General features: G+C 36.1%; 1 long non-coding RNA gene across 1 annotated transcript; it reads left to right on the forward strand.

The window, feature by feature from the left end:
• Positions 1-7,014: 7,014 nt before the first annotated feature.
• Positions 7,015-11,907, forward strand: LOC134529797 (uncharacterized). The gene is made up of 2 exons (XR_010074708.1): positions 7,015-7,904; positions 10,138-11,907. It is a non-coding gene; the product is annotated as an uncharacterized LOC134529797 (long non-coding RNA).
• The last annotated feature ends 602 nt before the right edge of the window (positions 11,908-12,509 follow it).

Genomic DNA, 12,509 nt, shown 5'->3' on the forward strand with positions numbered 1-12,509 from the left:
TACGGGGAAGGTAACGGATAGATTATTGGTGCAGTATGTGGTTAACATTATGAATGAGAGGAATTGGCTTCAGGAGTACCAACATAGTTTCAGAAAGGGTTATTCATGCGAGACTCAGTTGGCAGGTTTTTTTTTAGAGGATATGGTGCAGGAAGTTGATATGGGGAAGCAGGTACTGGTAGATACGTGCTTCATAGACTTTGAAAAGGTGTTTGACAAGGTGTCTCATGTAATGATGATGAGGAAGGTAGACGATCTGCTAGAGGACAAGTCGTTGGTGAGATGAATTGCGGACTTTCTCAGGGGACGAAGTCTCAGAGTGTGAGAGTGGGGAAGGCAATGTCAGAGAAGGAAGAGGTTACGTCAGGAGTACCGCAGGGAAGTGTGTTGGGACCTTTGTTAGTCACCATAATGATAAATGACATGGTATTCAATATAACATGCTTGTATATAATATGCTTGTGAGAACTGTAAGGGAGTGATATGTTTTGCGGGAGAAGCACTATCAATAATAAAAGGCTTGAGACAGAACATTTAACGTATGGTAAACTACAAGAATGTTTAGCACCCTTGCTGTTAAACAACACAATTACTTAATGATCTTCCAAGGAATGTGATATCAAGTCATATTATTGATTCTATTACCAATCTTATAAATGTTCATACTACTCGATCTTGATAGGTTAAATGACATTGTTAAAACTTATTTGCATGAAGATCAAGAATAGTTTGTTCCAAATGGTTTTATGTTAGATATCAATAAAACCCAAACTGTAGCTTTTTATTTTTTTAACAAATGTTACAAATGAATACAGAATAAAAAAAATTGCTGGTTAGGTTTGTAAAATATGTTAAATTAACTTGGTTGGCTCATATAAATGTAATAACAATAAGACTGTCATCTATAGTACAATTCTAATGAAACATAAACTAGGCCTACATACTTCTGTATCTCATTTATTATCAAGATTGTGTTACAAAACGACAAAAATAGAAATGCAAAACTACATGACCATGATTTTATAAGAAGGCCTACTTCTATTTTGCCAAAAATGTGTATGTATATATTCTGTATCCAGTATTAATATATATTTATACTAGGCCCAAACAAGATGCATGTTTTAACCTAACCTGAACACTCGAGGACAATGATTAAACTTACTTGTGAAAAGTTATTTTCTTCTGTTTTTCTACTTTCAGCTGTTCAGCCCCCTTCCTTGCACTCTTGTTTGTGCACCCACATGCTGAACAAGACGGCATTTCACGTAAATACACACTACAAGAGCTCGAATTCCTATCCAACACGATCCAACGTTAACACAGCTGTCCTAATTTCAGTAAAACACTTCCACTTTGGCGCTAAAAGTTTCCACTTAGTATATAGAAATGTAGTTTACTACATACTCTTGTACACAATCATTTTTCTCGAGTCAACAGTCTTTATTTGTTTAATATTCGTGCACTTTTCCAACACCATACATACATTACTTATGAGAAAACGCGATTTTCTTCATGTCACAATATGGCGGCGACCTGCTTCCCCCTTACGTCCCCTGGCTTCAGAAGAGATACCTACAAACTGTGTTTATGCTCCATCTGTAACTTTCTCTAATCTCTAGGCGGAGTGCACGTCAGCAGAGGAGTATCATAGGATGTGATCACGGTCATACAGGTCTGACAACTTACCTTTGTCATCCTTCGCCTTAGTGAAGCTTGCGGCCGCCTGCGATCTAACGGCGCTAGTAGTAATTAAACCCATCATCAACATTGTGTTAAATGGGAGTTTTGTATAAAAGTGGGCATATTTTTTAAAACTCGGTTTAGATTTAAATTTCGTATTACAGTTTTGTATTTTTTTTATTTATTTGGGAGCTTTTTCGGGGTTAAATGCATTGCAATATGTAACACTGCCACAGTTGTCAGTTAAAAGTGGGGAGTGTTAGAACGCATATCCCAAACAAACTGGGATCTTCCATAAGAAAGCATGTTTTAAATGTTACGTACGTGTTAAAATCAAGAATTTTAGTTTTTGCTATATCATTTAATCTTCGAGCAAGTGTCATTCTTTTAAATGTAATTTTTTTAAATCCAGTAATTCTTTTTAATCTAACAATGGGAAGGCTCAGAGTCGAGGCACACTGATTTGGCTTAAACTGTGTGAGTAGAAGCAGGCAGGTGTCACTTTCAACGTCCTAAAATATTTAGTCTTGAGTGTGCCCTAAGAAGCGAGGAAAAGCTGACTGCTTTGTGATCGACGTTAGTGCACTCTAGAGGGTAAAAAAATTACCAGTTTTGCGGTAGTGCAACCCAGTAATCGAAAAAATAGCCATTTCAAGATGGCTGCCGCCGTCATAATCATGGAAATAATATATGTCTTGGAAAATATAGTGAGAGTCAGCCACCTGGTAAATAGTGTGGAAGAAGGATATGCTGACATTTTTCCAATGCATCCGCTGCGAAGCAAACTGAGGACTCTAAAATGTATTATATAATAAGTTTTTAAATTAATAAGTATTTTAATTTTTTTATTAATAGTTTATTGAATGGCCTTTACTGGGATCAAACCGAAGACTCTGGACTAGATGACGTTCTAAATACTTTCCTACTAAATGTTTTAACAATTTTATTGAGAATTTTTTAGTAAAATATATTTTATTAATTTTTAGGTAAAACAATATAATATAAGTATCGAATTTCACTCCAGGTATAATATTTCAGTCGTGATACAGGCTTAGCAAATTGTATCTAATTTTTTTGCGTCATAACTTTATGATAACTAATTTTTTTTTTCTGTCGTAAAGTACGAGGCCTTAATTCAGGGTATCCATTAAAATGTCCCAGATTAAATAGAATATCAGAACACTTTAATTTAACTATTTACAACAAATCACATATAACATTGAAGTTAATCTAACCTAGTTTTGTCTTACAAATGCTGAATATGTGCACATAGTCATAGACCACACATCCAACCAAAAGTCAATTTATTCCCTTACTCTGGTTAACACGTCCGAAGTAATGCATTCAATGTCTCAAATCTGGAAAATCATTAAATATCTGTAAAACGTAACCCCAAAGGAAAAAAAAATGGCGTTAAGTCAGGTGAACGTGGAGGCCAGCGAGAAAGAGCTCTGTCGTCTCGACCATTACGACCAATCACAACGGTCGGGAACTTTGACAATTAAATTTTCAACGGAAAGCACGTTGAATTGAAATTACAAATTCAATCTTAGTTCAAGGGACGCCATTTTGCGCAGGTGGCGCTGCAAGCGATAAAACAACAAAGCAGTACTCGCGCATGTGCTTATCTAAAACGGTCTGACTTTTAATTGTGACCTTGAACAAAAAATCTACACGCTTACAGTTGACACTATTAGAACTTATAACTGGGACATTATTTTATTGACACACTGCATTGAAGTGTGCTGGGTTCAATTCGAGTCTAGAACCAACCCAACAACCTCCAATGTGCTCTGTAGTTTGGAGCAAGTGCAGAAAACAAAAAACAAAAATATATATCCTCTGTTCTTCTACAGAGAGCACAGCTATGTATATGTTCTGATTAAATTCCAATGACCAGAGTGCATGAGTCCTAAGCCTCTCGTGTCTCAACATAATTAAAGCCAGTGTGACCAACACAAAATCGGTATCCACAATTTAATTTTATGTCACACATTGTAATCTATAATTTCTCTTAGATTAGAAACACAATATTTGCAAGTTCAGGTATAAGAAATACGTTTACACACGCTCTTAAACGGGACATTAGCTTCATATGAATAGTTTTATGCCAACCAAATGCAACACAATAAACATATATAAATACTACAACGACAGTCTGGCAAACCAATTTTAACATATAAATATGACAATTACGCCTTTTAGAAAATACGTTACTAATCACAAAATTTCACAAAAAAATCACGAAAGCGTGCGAGAGTAAATATACAATCATTATTTGTAATACTCACAAGAAAGTTAGGGACTCAAGTACAAACCTAACCATTAGGTTGCAACCAAGTTACTTTTAATATTTACACATATTATTATAACATTGCTCCTAATTAATCGGACAAGTAAAAATAGGAACGACATTAAAACCCAGAGGCAATGCAAGTCTCGAAAGCTAGACATAAGCCAGCAAATCGGCTAAATAAGGGGCTTACGCAAATTGGGCAAAAGCAAGAATCAAAGCATGCAGAACAGTAGGTAATTATAGTAGGTTCTGGCACAGGGGATGGGGGCGCGGAATTTCAGGGATTCGAGGCGGCATCTTGGATTACGTCACTTCCGGCGACCATCTTGGATTTCATCACTTCAGGCGGCCATCTTGGATTACGTCACTTCCGGCGGCCATCTTGGATTAAGTTATTTTGTTTTCTAGAAAATTCCGCCATTTTGTTTTCTAGAACATTCCACCGAATTATGATGTCACGTCCACCATCTTGAAAATCCTCAAATATTAACTTAGAAAATCGGGGAAAATTTAAAAAAAAATTATAAAAATACTAATACAATTTTAATTTAAAAACTTGATGACTTCGTCATCGAGCTCCTCACTCCTGTACATTGCTATTTTCGTTTCAATGTTATCATCATCAAGATTCCCAATCCTACCCATGCATTATAGTCTGCTGGAAGCAGCCATCTTGTTTAGTAGAGACCGCCATCTTGATTTCATCTGATGGATATCCTCATTGGGTGTAGGTTTCTAAAGTATGTTAGTGTATTCAAGGTCGAGTATATATTTCCTACCAGTGTTGTTATGACCCTAATAGACCAAACAATTCACAAATTAAGTTAAAATAAATCACAAAATCCACAGTCATTTTGTTGTTGTGACCACCATTTATTCTTAAAGACAGACAATGTATGTTTATATTTCCCAACAGTGTTGTTATGAGCCTTATGGACAAACAATTTAAAAAAAATCCACAGTCATTTAATTGATGTGACCACCATTTTTTCTTAAAGACATAATCATTTATAGGTTTTAAATAAAATATATGTCATCAATACTACTGTTGTGGATGCGATGGTTTTAATAATTATAATTTTATTACTCCATCTTAGCGGACCAGAAACGTTTTGCTGTAAAGTTCCCATTTTTCTATATGGTTTCAGTTTTTGTTGTATAGTTTTGTTTGATGTGTATGTATTTTTCTTTTCTTGAGAATTTTGTTTTTGTAGCATCCGAGCTTATATTAATAAATATTATTTTACCCTGCATGCCGTTTATTATTTTAACATAAAACCTGCATTCCTCAAGGTAATCATATTAAAAAGAGTGAAAATGAAAATATATACACAAACATTAAAATATCTGCTTCCATGCAGCTTTTTAAACACATGTATGCAAACATGTACTTGGTTTGAAAAGTACAATGAAATTAAACGCAAACATTTAAGAATATCTGCTTCCATGCAGCTTTTTAAACACGGGTATGCAAACACGGACTTGTTTTGAAAAGTACAATGAAATTATATGCAAACATTTAAGAATATCTGCTTCCATGCAGCTTTTTAAACACGAATACGCAAACATGTTACTGCTTAGAAGATACGTCAATAAAAATATAAATTACGTGTGAGGACTCTGAAAAATTTCTGGTCCTGAACGGTGTAGGATGGAGTAAATAAATAAATTTAACTAAATAGTTTTTAAATTATCATTACTATAACCATCGCATCCGCAACGATGAGACGTTTCTTTTGATATATGATAACATATTGTCGCGGGTTGAAATTTTGCAGGGTTGTTGAAATCAAATTTAGGGACTTTACTGACGGGACTCTGGGCTGGCTGCTCTGTTCACTCGTCAGCGCAAGTGGCGTGACCATGTAATTGGGGCACGGGGCGGCGCGGCGCGCTGCGGGCTTGCAGAATTTTGTTTGTTTGTTTGGCCGCGCGCTGGCGCAGCCACGGGCCGCAGTTACTGGGGCGCGCTGTCGTAACAAGCCGCGCGGTGTGGCCTGCACATTGGGGTAGAGGGGGGGTAGTCTTCCCAGATGTTCTAGTTAGTTGTTTAGTAAATTTGACTTCAATAACGAGCTTTTGTTATGGTAGGCGCGGCAGGGCGCGCGAATTTAAGCGCAAGTGAGTGGTGACTCGGGGCTCACTCAGGCGGAGGCTATGCGTCTCACCTGTGGTCACGAGTTGTTAGTTCGTTCGTGATGTAGGAATTCAGGCTCACTCAGGCGGAGGCTATGCGTCTCACCTGTGGTCACGAGTTGTTAGTTCGTTCGTGATGTAGGAATTCAGGCTCACTCAGGCGGAGGCTATGCGTCTCACCTGTGGTCACGAGTTGTTAGTTCGTTCGTGATGTAGGAATTCAAGCTTTCGGGCGGAAGCTATGGTCGACGCCAGAGGCCACGAGTCGTTTAATTTAAGTTAGGTCATAATGTAGTCGTCAAGCTTTCGGGCGGAGGCTATGGCCCTCGTCAGGGGTCACGCGTCATAGTTTTTAAAATGTAATGTTCGTTCGGGATTTCAAGGGCAGGAGAGGCCCCTACGTTATTTTTTTAAAGTAATCGATCAAGAAAGGCTTTTCGGAAAATGTGAGTATGGACTTATCTTTGTTTTAATTTTAAGTATTAATTATGATTTGAGGTATTCGGAAGGACTAGGGAAGTGTTTAGTGAAGTTCTCTCATTCTCTCTCTTGTAAGGTCGTTCAATCGTTAAGGAAGTAAAGAGATTATTGTTTTAAATTGTAATCCCGCTATTTAAATGTTCTTTAAAATGATGTTGAGTATTTGACTTTAAGAATAAAATAATTTTAATTAAGTATTATGTTATTTTGCAAAATCTCCTTAGTTCAGCTCTCACCAGACATCCTGTACGGGATGACGAACCTATGATCCTAGGTACAGTAAAGTATTTTATGAAGTTAAGACTAGTTGATGCCAAGCGAGTTGTTTCTATGTAAAGAGCTACGATTCTCGCCCCCCCCCCCCCCTCTGAAGGTGAATCGTGACAGAAATGGTGGTGGCACCGGCTAGGTGCCACGTGACAGAAATGGTGGTGGCACCGGCTAGGTGCCACGTGACAGAAATGGTAGAGTTCGCCGGATAGGTTCTATTTCTGGAGAGAGAGAGAGGTAGATTTTTATGTTTATTATTAAGTTAGTTTCAGCTTCTGATAGCAGGTTATTAAGAGTTTACTTGAGGAGAGGATTACGGAATTTTAGTCTATAGTGGAGGAAGTCTTTGAGATTTTTTTTTTGACGTAACAGATGTTTATTTGAGGATACTTGTAAGGATAAAGTTTATAGTGATAAGTTGTTTTAAGTCGTTGAATTTATTGTAGATTTATATCGGGGATTATTACGTGAGGAGAATACGTTATAAGTTAAATGCTTATTAGAGATAATGCAAGTGGTTTAATTTAATTGAAGTTCATTTTAAGATTGTAGGTTAAGAGAATTATAATTTAAAATAAAGTTTTTTGTCGTAAATAGGAATTATTTTCAAGAGAAGTTTGTTTTGTTTTCGTGCGCGTAGGAGACGAGACGTACGAATTAAATCAGTCGAGGGAAGGATAAACGTTAGAAAGGAATTAAAGAGAAAACGAGAGTTTATGTAAAAGAGAGTTATAGAATTTATAGTGATGTTTTGTTTTAATTAGAAAAATGTTGAGAGTTGTTTCAGAACGACACGTCAGTGGACGTGGCAGAGTGAACACGTGACTGGGAGGTGCTGAGACCTAGCGGAGAACGGAGGAACCGCAAGCGAGGGTTGGCGCACCTGATGGAATTCGGTGACGTCACGGGCTCATACGGAGACGTGGACAGGCCGTGACCTTGTTTTGATCAGCTGTACGGTAACTTAGCGATAAGAAAATAGACTATTGGTTAAATAAATTTAAATTTAAGTGTGTTTTAGGAGAAGAGGAACTTTCAGTATGTAAGTAATTTAATTTAAGAAGTGTATGATGTATAGGCTAGAAGTGTTTCGTTGTAAGTTGTTTATGTTTTTGTTAGTTAAATTCTACCTCGGTTTTAAAAATATTTTTTTGGGATTTGTAAACATTATTAAGGAGGTACACTATAAAATCGATAAGCATTGAGAAAACTGGGAAGGCTAGATTTTGTGTGTAGAGGGAATTTACTCCAAAAGAACAGAGAGACAAAATTAATGTTTTCATTAGGGCGAGGGACCCTAAGGTGAGGTGTTGTGTCCCTGGGAAGAAAGGGAATTGTAGCGCAGACCATAGGAGATGGGCTGACTACGGAATTAAGGGTCAGGAGAATCCTGAGAGTTGTGAGTAGTTTGGGGCAGGAGTTCCCCATGGTAGTACCGAAGTGGCTATCCTGTATGGGATAGGGTACCATTTCAATGAAGTTTGTTGGTGGGGTTAGAATCCCTTGTTGTGTAGTGGGCCTATAGCAGATAGGCACTACAGTGAAATTTTTGGTTATTTTGTGAGGTAAATTCCCTGGAGGTTAAGTAAGATTGGATTCAGTTAGGAAGGAGGGAAATGAGAAACATTGCTGTAGAGAGTTAGTGTACTTGCCTAATGTGAAATTGAATTTTAATAAATTAATTAATGAGAAAGTTTTTCTGGTCAAATAATAATGGAAGGGAATTAATTAATTTTTTTGAGTAAGGTGTTTTAAGTAATGAAATAAAATAATGTGAAGTAATTTGAATAATTGGGGAGGAATTTCTTTAAGAGTTTAGATAATTGTTTTTGAATTTATTGAGATATTCAGCCAGTGGAGTTTGAGTGTGAGAGATACAGTGAGATTTTAAGGAAATCGGTTGTTTATTAATTAGGACAAATGAGATTTTTTGATTAAGAGTCAGTAAGCATAGTTAAATTTACGACATAATATTTGTTGACAGTTTACAGTTATTAAGGAGAAAACAGAGTAATCTATTTATTTTTATTTTAAGGGTTTGAAGATAAGATTATGAATTTTTTTTTTTGAAAGTTTCTTGGGCATGTTTGAATAATTTTTATTTGGATTTTAAGAAATTACAGAGAAAATTTAATTGATTTACATTAGTTTGGAAGTATGGAGGTTTAGTGTTCGATTAGCCCTAACTTGATGGTCGGATCCCAAAAGAATGCCGTAAAACCGATAGCCAATTGAGAGGAATGCGGTAGGCGCTTGTGTAGAGAGGGGTTGTGGGAAAACTCCTTGGGACTGATGGCAGATCAGGGGCCCTAAATAGTGTGTGATGCTGTAAAACCAGTGCAGAGAAAGCCTGGTATGCTTAAATTTTTGGGCACAGGTTATGTAAACCTGGGGTTCCATGGGATTTAGTCATGTTAGCTGCTGTGGGACATTGAGATTTCCAGGCTCCATAGTAAAGTCAATGTAAATTTTTGTTTTCTTAAAATAATAAATTTGTTTTTAATTTATTTGAGATATTTGATTTGGAACAGTGAATACAGACCCCGAGGAATAAGAGTTGTCATGCTGTGAGAGGAGAAGGTGGTAGGCCTAAAAGGGTACAGGCACCACAGAGGTTATTTGTATTGCATAATTTAAATATAAGGAAACTTGAGAATTTGAAATTTTGTTGTTGGTTTGTACACCCATAAGAAGAGTATAGGCAGAATTTTTATTGTTATGAGATGTCTAATTTAATTGAAAAGAAGAAAGTTTAAAGATGCAAGGTAACATTATTATTGTAATAATTGAAAGAGATTAAGAGGTAGAGAGAAATAGGCAGTTTTTGTTTGTAAGTACTAAAGTTTACATATAGAAATTTAGTAACTAAGAATGAATAATAAGTTAAGTCTAGTGTAAAAGTTTTTTTTAAGTTTGTTAAGTTAAGAGTCACAAGTAAATTTTTTTTTAGAGAGAATGTCTTTGATAGGAAGTATTAGAAACTTATGGGAATTTTAGGGTAACATAAATAATGTAGGTAATGAATAATAAATAGATGGTAGGTCTTAAGTTAGGATTAACATTTGAAGCAGAATTTAATTAAGAAGAAGGAAAATAAATAGGCCTAATGAAAAGAACAAAAAAGGATTTTATGGTAAAGCATTTTTTTTAAGTAATAAACAATGAATAATAATGTTGTTTCAGGGTAATGTGTACTAATAATACAATTTTTTTTTAGGACCAAAGAACAGGAATTATGTAATTTAAATTAACATGTATTTTTGAAACTGTTACAGATTCCTTAAGATGAGCTGAGCAGCAGTCCAGTTTACAAGATGACAAGAGTTCGAGAGACAAGATACAAGATCACTGAAACAAGAGCCAAGACTGAAGATTCAAGAGAAGAGAAAGCTGGCAGCCATGGACTTACAAGTGGAGATTAATAAGGTCATGTAAAGTTTTATTTTTTTTATGGAAGACAGTAACTGGAGTTTTTTTTTTGTTATAAACATTATTTACAGAACTTTTTAGGTTATAGTAATGTAATGGAACTAGTGAGTTGTGGTAGCTGTCAAAAAGAACTAATACCTTAAGTTTAATTTTTAAAGTTAATTTTCTTAATTTACAGAGGGATTAGTAGTTTTTTTTTAAACCTTATTTAGGTTGGAATTTAAATACAATAGCTTATTATAAATGTGTACGAACAGTTCAAGTTCACAGTACTGATAGGTAGGTCAGATGATCTTATTGATTTTGATGATTTGTTGTTTTGAGTTGATTTTTAAGTGTTGTGAATTAGACAATGAAATAGTTCTGAAAACTTAAATTATTTCAAGCTAAGAAATAGTAAATTTAATTGTAACTCGAAGGACACCAGAATTTACTTTTTTTTGAATTAGTAATGTTTGAAAATTTTATACTTTACAAGAAAGGTTATAAACAAACAGATCGGATGGAACAAGGATGCAGTAAATCACAATTTCATTTAGAATTATTGATTAGCTTTTGAGGTTATGAAGTAAAAGTAATTATAGTTTAAAAGTTTGAATAAAAAAAAATGTTTTTTTTTTATTTGTTTGAAATAGAAAGTTTAAAAGTTAATTAGTCATGATCTAGGTGGGTGATGGGGTGGGAATTGGCCACTCTTTTTCCCTATAACCTCCCTAACATGGCCTTCTATTACAACTAACAGAAATAAAGAAGAAGAAAAATGAAGAATTATTAGTTAGAATGTTTCTTTCATGAAGATACCTGATGAACTTTTACTGTTTGGAAGAATAGAAGCAAGGTTAGTCAGATATTTTTACTCAGAAGAAGAAGAAGATAAAGCAGTTTTATGACTCGACAAGCCAGAGATTGGTGTTTCCCCTCTGCGCTTCTATTGACTACGTTGTTTACTCTCATGGGATAGCTGGTTCGGCACCATGGAGAGAGATTGGTGGGCATTGTGGTTGCCCCCAGAAGAAAAGAAGAGTAGAAGAGGTTATGGGTGGGTCATGTGAAGTGACCTTCAACCCAGTTACTTCGTGGGGACTATTTGCTGTATAGAGAAGATCAAGACTCAAGAGTTAGGGAAAATCATTGGAGGTCATGTTTCCCTTCCTTAAGTTTTTCCTATCAAATTATTTGCCTGATTAGATTATGCTAAGGGTGGGATACTTTATGTTAGCAGTTGAATTAATTAATTTTATTTTTTTGTGTGTTTGCATCCTTGCCCATCGATTGCAGTTTAGTAGTTAGTTTTGTATTTGTCAGGCGTGATGGTAATGCCTGTTGATGATGTTTCAGAATTGTAATCTGTTCGTGATGAGGATGGCACAACTCCGAAGCAGATGTGGGGAGAAGTTGTGAGCTGCCCTGGAAGCCAGTCCAGTAGCTGTTGGAGTTGAGTGGTGTTTGCTGATGGCCAGCCCAGGGAGCTACTCTTCTCGACAACACTGACTTCGAGGAGTTGCACCAACCTTCACGAGATAAGAGTTTAATTAATTGAAACACTGTAAGGACACTTAATTTTTTTTTGAAGAACGAAAGAAGTATGGTAATAAACGGAAACCGAAAAAAAAAAATAATAATAATTATCAAGAATTTGCACATTGTTTAACGAATACTGAGAAACTAAGAACAGTAATTTAATTTGTAAAGAGAGCTTCACTAACAGAACAATTTTTTTAGAATTGAGAACTCGAGCCTCTGAAGGTTCCTGTGAGAACAAACCAGATAAAAGTTTTACATTTAATTTTATGAATACTTGTTGTTTTAAAATAAATCTTATGCAGAATCTAGATGTATGTTCAGACAGCAAGGAACTAAGAAAATTATTATTTTTGTGAAATGAGGAATTTATAGTTATGGTTTAATGGAAAAAGACAATTTGTAATTTTGAGGTAGCTCGATGGGGCTCGAGCTCTAAGAGGGGAGGGTTATGTCGCGGGTTGAAATTTTGCAGGGTTGTTGAAATCAAATTTAGGGACTTTACTGACGGGACTCTGGGCTGGCTGCTCTGTTCACTCGTCAGCGCAAGTGGCGTGACCATGTAATTGGGGCACGGGGCGGCGCGGCGCGCTGCGGGCTTGCAGAATTTTGTTTGTTTGTTTGGCCGCGCGCTGGCGCAGCCACGGGCCGCAGTTACTGGGGCGCGCTGTCGTAACAAGCCGCGCGGTGTGGCCTG

Source organism: Bacillus rossius, chromosome 2 (genome assembly GCF_032445375.1).
Source record: "Bacillus rossius redtenbacheri isolate Brsri chromosome 2, Brsri_v3, whole genome shotgun sequence".
Classification (NCBI taxonomy): domain Eukaryota; kingdom Metazoa; phylum Arthropoda; class Insecta; order Phasmatodea; family Bacillidae; genus Bacillus; species Bacillus rossius.